We start from the raw sequence: 12470 nt of genomic DNA on the forward strand, positions 1-12470 counted from the left end.
CACATCACTTCCAACACCTGTTGTTTCCTGTGTTATTAACTTTAGCTTTTTTGATTGGTGTGAGGTGGTATCTCATTATAGTTTTGACTTGTATTTCCCTGATGCTGAATGATGTTGAACATCTTTTCATGTGTCTGTTGGCCTTCTGGATGTCTTCTTTGGGAAAACATCTATTCATGTCTTCTGACCATTTCTAAACTGGATTATTTGGTTTTTGGGTGTTGAGTTGGATAAGTTCTTTATAGATTTTGGATATTAACCCCAAATCTTTAACAGATATGTCATTTGCAAATATCTTCTCCCATTCCATAGGTTGAAGGGCTTATATTCTTTTCTTTTTTTGCTGTATTTATTTTGTTTTTCACAAGCCTTTGTGATGAGGGCTTTCAACAGATCACAGTGAGGAAGCTGCTCTGCTACGTAGGAAACGTGGACCCAGAAGTAGGTCATTTAAGAATGGTTTAACACCAGGTTCCCCATGAATCTGCACTGCATTGCATAATGTATGAGGGTGAAGCCCCTGAAAGACTTATATATATATATATGTGTGTATATACATATATATACACACATATATATATATATATTTTTTTTAAGATTTTTCATTTATTTATTCATGAGAGAGGGAGAGGCAGAGACACAGACAGAGGGAGAAGCAGGCTCCATGCAGGGAGCCCGATGTGGGACTCTATCCCAGGACCCCAGTATCATGCCCTGGGCAGGTGCTAAACTGCTGAAAGGCTTACATTCTTAACTTCATAGGGGAAAGGGGGGCAGGATTTGAGTTTCTAGGGATATCAAAATGTGTTAAGTTAGATATACAAGGGAAACTAATGGAAGATAAGGGTGATTGGTAAGGTTTGTTATGCAGATTTAAGTGATGAAGAGGGTCGAGAGTTCTCTCCAAATTGTTCTCTTCCTGATAAGATAGAGGAGCATCTTTACAAATGGAAATTTCCTTTACAAAAGAGAAATGAAGGGGGATTTCTGGGTGGCTCAGTGGTTTAGCGCCGCCTTCAGCCCAGGGCGTGATTCTGGAGACCCGGAATCAAGTCCCATGTCAGGCTCCACGCAGGGACTTCAACAGAGCTGCCCTGGGGCATCTGGCTGTGTCTCTGCCTCTCTCCGTGTCTCTCATGAATAAATATATAAAATCTTAAAAACAAAACAAAACAAAACAAAAGAGAATGTATGCTCTGTTTCCTGCAGAAAAGGACAGAGAATTTGTGTTTTCTGTTTCTTTTTTCTTCTCCCCCATTTTCTGTTTCTTAATTGCCTTCAACTCAAAATAATCTTTAAGCCACAGTGGAAGATTTTTTTAAAAAATATTTATTTATTTATTCATGATAGACAGAGAGAGAGAGAGAGAAGCAGGCTCTATGCGGGGAGCCCGACATGGGACTCAATCCCGGGACTCCAGGATTGCACCCTGGGCCAAAGGCAGGAGCTAAACCACTGAGCCACCCAGGGATCCCCCACATTGGTAGATTTTGAGGCGGCATCTTCTGATCTCTTTCACACGTAATTGAGTGGCATGCTCTATATTAAAATATAAGCCCAATAAGGACAGCCATGACTGGTATGCCTGGATGGCTGAGTGATTAAGCATCTGCCTTCTGTTCAAGGTGTGATCCCTGCAGGGAGCCTGCTTCTCCCTCTGCCTGTGTCTCTGCCTCTCTCTCTCTCTCTCTCTCTCTGTGTGTGTGTGTGTGTCTCTCATGAATAAATTAATGAATCTTAAAAAAAAAAAAAAAAAAGGATAGCAAGGACAGTGCTGTGTCCTCAGCACCTAGAACAGTGCCTGGTGGAAGACACTAGTAAATGTCCTGAATCCCCCAGATCCTGTGGGAGGTAGCATATCCTTTCAAGAAGCTAATTGCCTCGGGAAAGGGAGCAATCAGGGTGGCAAGCAACTCGTAGCCTCTGCAACCTCTTTAACCAGGGAACGAAAACCAAGGCCACAGGTGAAAATGGCCCTCTGGAGTTGGCTCACAGGGGACCCGAGCAAGCCCTGTCCAAGAGGCAAGGTGCAGGACAAGTCACTACTCTTGGCAGCTGTTCCTGGTGTCAGGAGTCTACATCTGTGGGCACAAGGAAGGTTGTTCCCTGGAGCTCCTCCCATCCCTGGAGCTTCTTTCCTTTGAAAGTCAGAGACCCGCCTAAGAGTAGAGGCAGACCCCTGTCCAATGTACTCAGCTTCTCTAGTGTAACCTAAGACCCTCACCCTAGACCTCTGACTCTTTGGTCTTCAAACCTGTTGGGGAGCAGAATTTATCCAGGGACTCTTTGAAAAACGAAGTGTAACAAATATACAGAAAACTGCACATGCGATTACAGTTGGATGAGTTTTTATGAAGTGAACAAGCTGGGTAATTTCCATGGTCAGGAACAGAGTATCACCGACTAGCTTTTCTCAAGTCCCCTTGTGTTACTTCCCAGTCATTACTCCAGTCGCTGTGCCCCACTCCATGGTTGGGGGGGGGGTGGTGTGTGACCTTTCTCCCAGAGCTTCTGCTTCATATGATTGACAAGAGGCTTGGTGTCTGGGATCCCTGGGTGGCACAGCAGTTTAGCGCCTGCCTTTGGCCCAGGGCCCGATCCTGGAGACCTGGGATTGAATCCCATGTCAGGCTCCCGGTGCATGGAGCCTGCTTCTCCCTCTGCCTATGTCTCTGCCTCTCTCTCTCTCTCTCTCTCTCTCTCTCTCTCTGTGTGTGTGACTATCATAAATAAATTTTTTTTTTAAAAAAAGAAGAGGCTTAATGTCTATTTTACAAAGCTGCACAGGTGGTTTATATTCATAGCAAGGTTTGAAAACCACTCCTGGAAATCACATAATCTTTTTTTAAGATTTTATTTATTCATGAAAGACACAGAGAGAGAGAGGCAGAGACACAGGCAGAGGAAGAAGCAGGCTCCATGCAAGGAGCCCAATGTGGGACTCGATCCCGGGACTCCAGGATCACACCCTGGGCCAAAGGCAGATACTCAACTGCTGAGCCATCCAGCCTCCCATAATCTTTTTTGTTGTAAGTGGAGCTAGAGGATGCTTTGCTCTCAGTCTTGGGCTCAGCACCAGTAGCTGTCTGGCTGGGTTTACCAGACAGAGCAGTGGGCATTTCCTGCATCTAGGGTCTGCAGAGCATGTGGGTAGTAGCTCCTGGGCTCAGAAAGCCCAATTAGTTGGTTCCAGCCTGGGCATATGGCCCTTGCTCCCTGGCAGGAGTTCCATTAAGAGGTATTTTTGGAAGGTGTGGGAATTCTGTAGCCATTTGGAAAATGCCTGCTCATAGGCTAGGCTGGATTTTCATTTTAAAATGATGATGTGGCTGAGGGGCCTGACCTGGCCTGTTTTCCTGGATCTAGGGGAGGGGAAAGTGAAGAGGCATGCTCTTTTCTTTCCCTTTTCTTTAAATTGTATCACCATTTTCTTTCTGTCTCCAACCCCTCTATCCCACAAGCTTCAAGAGAACTGTGAGGTGTTGCCTGCAGCTCGCTGGCCCTTTGATGCTATTTGCAGGTAAGCGTTTCATTTTGTCCTAAGTCAGCCAGGACTTGGAGCTCACTTTAGGATGAAAGTTTAACCTAACCCTCAATTCTCCAACAAGGATCTTTGCCTCTGGAGCCCTCATCCTGTCTCTCTGCCCTCCCAGGCAGGACCTGAGTACCTTCCTATTCTCTTCCCTGTGTCCCTCTGCTTTGACTTGGTGACCTTTATTGACAGCTGCAGCTTTTGACATTTCTATATGTGTCCATTCACTCACCCCTGTACTGGGGACAGGACAGAGGGCTGGGCAGACAACCACCTCTGTCATCACCATTTCTGCCCTTATCCTTGAGACTTCCTTTTGTCCCCACTTTCCACTTCTCACACTTCTCCTGCAGCCACATGGATGCTTTCTGAAGGTCTGTGCTCCTTTACTTGCACTTCAAAGATAGCCTGTCTTCCCATTTTCTGTTTCCAAGTCCCTTGCTCCTCTCATTCCCAGCTGCCTTGGGCTGGGACACAGAATAAAAAAGGAGGAACTGGCATGATTCTCTTCCCCAGTTTTCCATTTCTGAGGGCCTCTTCCCACTTCCATCTCTTACCTCTGCAACCATCTTCTGTCCATGACAGATTCTGGAGTGGCAATGCCATGAAGGGAGATCTGCTGCCCCAAATACCAAATCAAAAGCAACATACCCCCCAAAATAAAACTGGTGGAAGGCTGTGCTGCCTCTTTAGTTCTCCTCCAATCCTGAACATTCCTAGATGTGTTGAATAGACTTTCCTTCCAGGAGGTGAGATACTGTGGTAAGGAGTCCTTATTCACACTGGGCCAGGCCTTCCTGGGAGAGGAGTCCCTGAGGCAGGAGCTGTGTGAGGCTGGCCTAACTGGGCAGTGGCTTCCAGGCTGTCCCTGGGGTATCAGCGACCACTTGTCCATTTCCTCTCCTTTTTTTTTTTTTTTTTTGGCCTGTGGGGGCTGCCTAGGTTGTTTGGAAGAAACAAGCTCTGGGTCCTTTGAATTGCTTCATTGGAGGTGAAGCTGTCTGTGCCCTCAGGTGAGGTTATCTGAGTCTGAGTAGATCACCTGAAAGAGGTAAGGCTGGGGAGGGAAAATACATACAGCATGATCACAGTATGTATCCTGATTATGTGGTTTATTAAGTTACACAAAGCCATGTACACATCATGTGAACCAGGGGTTCATATAGCTTTGAATGGTGAGTTTTGCAGAAGAGAGGGTTTTTTTTTTTAAATTTTTATTTATTTATGATAGTCACAGAGAGAGAGAGAGGCAGAGACATAGGCAGAAGAAGAAGCAGGCTCCATGCACCGGGAGCCCGACGTGGGATTCGATCCCGGGTCTCCAGGATCGCACCCTGGGCCAAAGGCAGGCGCCAAACCGCTGCGCCACCCAGGGATCCCGAGAGGGTTTTTTTTTTTTTTTTTAAATTCTGAATTTGTTTTATTTTATATTTATTTTATTTATTTTTAAAATTTATTTGTTTTGTTTTATTTTTATTTTTAAAGATTTTATTTATTTATTCATGAGATACGAGAGAGAGAGAAAGGCAGAGACACAGGCAGAGGGAGAAGCAGGCTCCATGTGGGGAACCCAACATGGAACTCCATCCCGGGACTCCAGGATCATACCCTGGGCCGAAGGCAGGCGCTAAACCGCTGAGCCACCAGAGATCCCCAATTAATTTGTTTTAGATAGAAATCAAGATACATGACAAGCTTTCACAAAGTGCCTGAGTATATAGATATAGTGAAAAATAAGTCTCTTTCCCATTCCTGTCCCCAAGTCCTTCGATTTTCCATCCAGGAATAACCACTGCTATGGTTTACTATGCATCTTTCCAGAGATTTTTAAAAATTATTTAAATTCAATTACATAGTTTCAGATGTAGCGTTCAATAATTTATCAGTTGCTTATCCTTCCAGAGATTATTTTTTTTAAATCACTAGCATGAGTGTGTGAGGGTGTGTGTATTAAAAAAAATGCAAATGGCCCATATATACACTGTTTTTAACTTTCTTCTTTTCACTTATGAGTATATTTTGGAGTCTTTTTTCTTAACATGTACTAAGTAGCTGGTGGTAGCTTTAGAAAGCAGAAAAACTTTTTCCCAAATGACTCTGAGCTTTGCTTCACTTCAAGCAGGTCCTTGCTTCTGGCTCTTGGGGCCACCTAAAAGCTGTCCTGCTCTGGGAGACATCCTGCCATGTGACAGGCAGGGAGCCAACATCCCTGCCAGATTTCACCTCAGTGATTTGTGTCCTCTGTTTTTACTGGATCCCCCACATCTAGAATTTGTTATCAAAAAAAAAAAAAAAAAAAAGAATTTGTTCTCTAGTTTACTAGGTGAGATACACACACCAGCCTCTCACCTGGCTACTCAGTTGTGGTGTTTTTTTTCAGGTCCTGTAGTTGGGTGAAGTATTTGGGGCAGTAAGAAGAGCATCTCAGTTGCAATTCTGTTTTGCAGAGAGGGGCTGGCAGTAGCTTCAGGTGGTAGTGAGCACTTTTCCTGAAGCGGGTCTGAAATGGAGGAAGTGGAATGAAACATGGCCCTTAACTTTAAAAGGCTGGTTAAATGACTTTGGGGGCACCCTTCTGGTCGTTCCATAATCACTTTGTAGAGCTGTTGTTGCCTTCCTTCCCTTTCTCTTGCTCTAGGCCTGCTGATCTTGTTCACTCTCTTTTGGTGAATTTTATAATCCTAGTGGTCCGTTTCTTCTGCCCCACAGTGGCTTGGGTCAAATCAGATAATCTTCTTCATTTAATTTAAATGTTCCAAAGAAAAATATCATGGGGGGTATTTGCTTAAATTTCCTCAGATCAAATTGCTTATAAGATTTTGTTAACTGAATAATGAAAAAACAAAGTTAGATATACTGATCCCTTGTTCTTAGAGAGGCACCAGAGCCAGGGGCTTTCAGAGGTTTGTTACTTCATTTTATTTTTTGAAAAAGTGACAACTTCGGAGCACCTGGCTAGCTCAGTCAGTAGAGCATGCAACTCTGGATCTTAGGGTCATGAGTTTGAGCCCCATGCTGGGAGTAGACATTACTTAAAAATAAAAACTTAAAGGGATTCCTGGGTGGATCCGCGGTTAAGTGCCTGCCTTCAGCCCAGGGCATGATCCTGGAGACCCAAAAAAATAAAATAAAATCTTAAAAAAAAAAGTAATAGCTTCCTTGAGATATAATCCACATGCCATACAATTCCCCTATTTATTTATTATTATTTAAAGATTTTGTTTATTTATTCATGAGAGACACACACACAGAGAGAGAGAGAGAGAGAGAGAGAGAGAGAAAGAGGCAAAGACACAGGCAGAGGGAGAAGCAGGCTCCATGCAGGGAGCCCGATGTGGGATTCCATCCTGGGTCTCCAGGATCACACCCTGGGCTGAAGGCGGCGCTAAACCGCTGAGCCACCCAGGCTGCCCACAATTCCCCTATTTAAAGTACACATTTAATATATGCACAAAATTGGGATGCCTGGGCGGCTCAGCGGTTGAGTGCCTGCCTTTGGCTCAGGGTGTGATCCTGGAGTCCTGGGATGGAGTCCCACATCGGGCTCCCTGAAGGGAGCCTGCTTCTCCCTCTGCCTGTGTCTCTGCTTCTGTGTCTCTCATGAATAAATAAATAAAATATTAAAAAAAACACACACACACATATATATGCACAAAATTGTATAACCATCACACAATTTTAGGACATTTTCAACAGTCACCCCCAAAGGAAACCCTAGACCTATTAGCAGTCACTTCCCATTCTCCCCAGTCTCCTTAGCCCAAGACATTTACTAATCTACTTGTTATCTCTATGGATTTGCCTATTTTGGACATTTTATATAAAATGGACTTCTACAATATGGGGTCTTTTGTAACGATTTCACTTGGCATAATATTTTCAATATTGCAATCCACATTGTAGCATGTATCAGAACTTCATTCCTTTTTATGGCTGAATAATATTTCATCACATGGATATACCAAATTTTATTAATCAGTTGATGGACAGTTGTTTTCAGTTTATTGGCTATTATGAATAATGTTGCTATAGAGCATTCAGGTACAATTTTTTGCGTGTATCTCACTTGAACACTACAGCAACTCTCTAAGATACATACATATTTTACAGATTTCATTCTGTAGATAACATTAGATAACATTCCAATATGGTTGACAGGAATTTTGAATATCTTTACTAGATTAGATCCCTGAGCCCATGCCTTTTTGCAATCTGTGTTCTGTCCATCAAGAAGAGGAGGTAAGGCAATCGAAGCATTTATTTGGAGGAGACATGGAGTCCACTGAAATTCAAAGTGTGCTCTGAATTTCAAGGATGCATTAGATCCAGCTTCTAAAGGCAAAAGCCACAAGGTTACATAAGTCGTTTTAACATAATTATGATTGCTGCCGGCTGAGTTTAGACTCATTAACACATAACAATTTAGCCGTCAGAGGTTAGCATTTTCTCTTTCAGTCCAAGCAGAAGGTTCAGTGGAGAAGACGGTGGAGCCGAAACCAACAAGTTGCAATAGACAAAAGTAGAAAGTTCGATTGACGAAAGTCAAAAGTTTGAGGCGTTCCCAGAGTCGGACGAGGCCCTGCTTACTGCATTTTGAATCTTCTCTCACGGTTCGTACAACTCGTACAACTGAGACACTCGCGTTGCCGGAAGCTGGTGTGGATGTGCCAGGGGGGGAGGCGTCGGCGCCAACTGTTAATTTTCAGTCGGAAATTTCATCCCTCTCCCCAACGTCGCTCGTTCCTTGGCCTTTTCTCCAGTTTTCACTTCTTTCTCTCCAGGATCAGTTCGCCTCCCCCGTGGTTGGGACGCATCTCCCATCACTCGCACTTCTGTGTGGGATGCAATACCGTGTGAATTCCCCCTCGGTCCCTGGGTTATTCCAGGGAGTCTGGACTCCTCGGCCAGGAGCGGCCGGGGAGGTGGTACTGGATGGAAGCAGCGGACACGCGGGGGCGCCTGCTCCGAGAAGCTCCTTTTCTGCCGCGTGCGGCGGACGAAGGCCGCCCGCGTGGGGCCCGGACCGCGTGGCGAACACCCCCAGCCGGGTGCCGTCGCCAGCAGGCCTGGCTGGTGGCTGCCCCGGAGCCGTCGCGGGGAGCGCGCACGCGCAGGGACGCAGGCACGCCCGCCCGGCCGCGACGTCAGGTCCCTCCCGCTCGGTCCCTTAACGCCCGCTGGACCCGGGCTGTTCGCCCCCAGCGGGCGGAGCTAGCGAAAGTCACCAATCAGAGGGTCCGACACATCTCCCGGCCGGGCTCGCGGCAGCCAATCGCTGCATCCGTGAGATCCCGGGCCCGCCCGGGAGACAGGCGGCCGGCGCTGAGGCGGCGACGGCGGGAGTCGCTGCTGAGGCGGCCGCGGGCGCGGGTCGCGTTGGCGCTGCTCCGCGGGGCCGGGCCGGGCTGGCGGCCGCTGGCGCCTGGCGGTGAGGGCGGGCTCCCGGGGCGGGCGGAATGGCCCCCCCCTGGGGCAGTGGGAGAAGCGGCTGAGCGCAGGATGCTGGGGAGGCGGCGCGGCGGCTCCTCGCTCATCCCAGGTAAGGGAGGCGCCGCGCTCGCTGTGCTCGGTGGGAGCGCCGCCCCGGCCCCGCCGCCTTCCCGCCGCCTTCCCGCCGCCGCGCCCCGCCTCGGGCCCGGCCACTCGGCCCTGGCATCCCACTGCCCCGCGTCAGCCCCGCTCGCGCGTCTCCGCATCGGTCCCCCGGTGGCGGGGGGGCGGCTGTCCGGCCCCGCCCCCGCCTGGTCGGCGGCTCCCGCTCGCGCCCGCGCTCCTCGCCGACCCTCCCCGCCTCTCGGCCCAGGCCCCTCCCCGACCCCTCCCCGGGATTCGCGGCGCTGACACCGTTTCCCGGCCTCTGCAGCCCTTGGGGCGCCTCCGGGGATGAGCCCCTTCCCGCCGCCGCGTCCCGCCCCGCGTCCCGCCGGGATCACGGCAGACTTTGCCCGCGCGAGTACCGGGGTTTCGTTTCCGCAGAGTCACCCTCGTCCCTGCGTCCTGCCGCCCAGTCCTCCGTACCTTCGGTCTCCCCGCAACCTCTCGTGTCCCTGGGTTTTGCCCTTTTGCTCCCAGATGCGTTCGTCTCCGGACTCGACTCTCGTCCCCACTCTCATCCCTCGCACCCGAACCGTCGGGCACCCCAGTACTCTGCCGGGTGCCAGGTCCGTAGTTCAACCTCACGACCCGCCTTCCGGGGAGCTGCGCGCAGAGCCTGCCCGGCGCCTCGCGCAGCGGGCGGGTGCACAGTCCGCCTCTCCTCCTCCAGACGGTGGTACGAGAGGCCCGGGATCCAGAGGGATTCCACTCACTGTTGGAGGACAGGTGTGGGAGATGGCAGGACAGATTACTGAGCTCCAAGTGCCAGAGACATTACATGATCAATTATTTACTCACTACGTTTATGCAGGAAGAAAACAAGTTGGCTATTTTGTGTCAAGCATTGTTTTATACTCATTGGCTTTGTAAAGGATTCTTAGGGAGCTTCACAGTATGGTTATTCCCTTACCCCCCCCCCCCCCGTTTATCTCCTCCAAAGTAGCATCGCGTGGAAGAAGTGGTTTTGTTTTGTTTTTAAGATTTTATTTATTTATTCACGAGACACACACACACACACACACACACACACACACAGGCAGAAGGAGAAAAGCAGGCTTCGTGCAGGGAGCCCGTTGTGGGACTCGATCCCAGGACCCCGGGATCACGCCCTGAGCCGAAGGCAGTGGGTCACCTGCTGAGCCACCCAGGTGTCCCAGAAGTGTTCACTTGTGTATCTCTCAGCTGGGGAGTCCAGCCCTGCAGGGAATTTTCATCCTTGAAGAGCCCGGGGGAATCAGGTGTAGAATTCTTGGAATCAGCTGCTGGAGGGATCAAACATGCTTGGGAGTGAAAGTTCTCACAAGTTTTGTGAGAGTGACAGAGGAGAGTATCTCTCCCTTTCCCCAACCCTCTTTATGGCAATCAGAGGAAGCAACTACGGTCTTTTTTTTTTTTTTTGCAAAGCGTGAAGTAAATTTGACGTTTCAAAATCATAAAAGCTACATTAGTGTCTTCAACTCATTCTTCCCACATTTGCTTTAATGGTCTACAAGCCAGGATCAAACAGTTGCTTTTCCAGAGCAGACTAGAGAAAATCATGTAAGTGACCTGGATTGCCGCTCTAGACTTCTGGATTCTAACTTTACTCTTACCTCCTAGAATATTCTTACGTACTACAATCTGAATGGCTTCTTAAAAGATTTTTACTATTCTCCTCCCTTCGTCCTGCTCTTGATGTTTCTTCATTGCTTATTTTGCAATCAGAAAATTCACAAGAAATTGGTGGGCTTCAGCCCTGAACTATTAAGAATCTGTCATTAAAAATGATAGTATGCCTATGCCTGTTTGATTTCTGATCTCATTTCCTTTTACCAGGGGACGAAGGTTCCTCCTTTCTAAGGCTAACATCTTTGATCTGCTCTATATTCTCATATTTTTCTCATCTCGTATACATGGTACGGTTTACATCTTCCAAAACAAAGATAAAAACCTTCATTTGATGCTTCCCCCTTTTTTATTTTCTCTAATTAATGTAGTATTCCTTAGAGTTTCAATTTCTGTTCTTTTCTTTGTTCTCCAATTTCCTTGTGTGATTACACTTCCTATCCTAGCTTCAAATAGCACCAGTAGATTTATGGTTTTCAAAGATGTGTATTCAGTCCGCATTTTTCTTGAGTTTCAAGTTCTTTATTTTCATCACCTATTGGATAACTAAATTTGGGTACTGAGTACTCCAAACTTGGTTATATTTTCTTTTCCCTTCCCTCTACTCACTGAGCCCCGTCAAGCACATACTCCTTGTCCTGTTTTAGGCCTTCACCCTAGAAACCTTAGAATCCTCTTCTTTCACAGCTGGTCTCTTATTGTTCATATTGTTTCTACTTGAAATCTTTCTCTCTCTCTCTCTCCTCATTGCCAGAAGATTGGTTGAGGCTTGGGTTACATTTTTCCTGAACAGAGATGGTCATTTCCATCCCAAGCACTACTTCATTCACTTACCCAGGCGCTACTGTAAAACCATCCGGGGACCTTTTAAAGAATAAGGATGAGAGGGTGAAGGCTTCCATAGAGAGTTGGTTTGGTGTGGGGCCAAACCTTCTCATTTAAAAAAATGCTTCCCAGGGCAGCTGGGTGGCTCAGTTGGTTCAGCAGCTGCCTTTCATTCAGGTCATGATCTTGGGGTCCTAGGATTGAGTTCCATGTCGGGCTCCCTGGTTAGTGCATTCTCTCTCTCAAATAAATGCATACATACATACATACAATTTTTATTTATTTTATTTTATTTTTTAAAAATGTTTTATTTATTTATTTGAGAGAGAGAGAGAGAGAGAGAGAGAGAGTCAGAGACACAGGCAGAGGGAGAAGCAGGTTCCATGTAGGGAGCCCGACATGGGACTCGATCCTGGGTCTCCAGGAACACACCCCAGGCTGTAGACGGTACCAAAGTGCTGCGCCACCAGGGCTGCCCACATACATACAATTTTTAAAATTAAAACATTGCTTTTTATGTGAGCTCAGGCTGAGAACTGGGCTGGGAGCTTGAAGAGGGAATGATAGAACCCTGAGAAATTACAGTATTTAACTCGTGAAAATTAGGATAGATGTCATTTTTGTTGGCATCATTAGTTGCTTACTTTCCTGGCACTTGGTACATGTACCTATTAAAGTACATACCATTTTATTTAAATGATTTCTTGTGCACCTATTTTTGTCATGACAAGGAGTTTATTGAGATCTAAGATCATGCCTACTGTTTTTTCTACACTACTCACGACGCTACTGACATCACATATGTGGGCTTTTCCCTTACGTTCTCCAACTCTCCAGACCCCTACTGGGTGTCCTACGAGTTAACCTAATTATGACACCACCTACCTGGAGTTTGTGTAGTCTCCACGGTGGA

The 12470-nt window shown here is 47.2% G+C and overlaps 1 protein-coding gene and 1 long non-coding RNA gene across 4 annotated transcripts in view; one reads left to right on the forward strand and one right to left on the reverse strand.

Moving 5' to 3' along the window:
• Nucleotides 1-7485: 7485 nt before the first annotated feature.
• Nucleotides 7486-9717, reverse strand: LOC140598260 (uncharacterized). Its single transcript, XR_012000500.1, has 2 exons — nucleotides 9551-9717; nucleotides 7486-8364 (listed from the first exon to the last, which is right to left on the reverse strand). It is a non-coding gene; the product is annotated as an uncharacterized lncRNA (long non-coding RNA).
• TPST1 (tyrosylprotein sulfotransferase 1) overlaps nucleotides 8888-12470 on the forward strand; it is a 137877-nt gene continuing 134294 nt past the window's right edge. The window contains exon 1 of one of the 3 annotated variants that reach the window (XM_072752759.1): nucleotides 8888-8960. The gene's annotated coding sequence lies outside the window, so the exon portion shown is untranslated. Of the gene's footprint in view, nucleotides 9072-12470 lie in introns of all 3 variants that reach the window. The other 2 variants (XM_072752757.1, XM_072752758.1) reach the window with 2 other exon arrangements.

This window comes from Vulpes vulpes, chromosome 3 (genome assembly GCF_048418805.1).
Source record: "Vulpes vulpes isolate BD-2025 chromosome 3, VulVul3, whole genome shotgun sequence".
NCBI classification, from domain to species: domain Eukaryota; kingdom Metazoa; phylum Chordata; class Mammalia; order Carnivora; family Canidae; genus Vulpes; species Vulpes vulpes.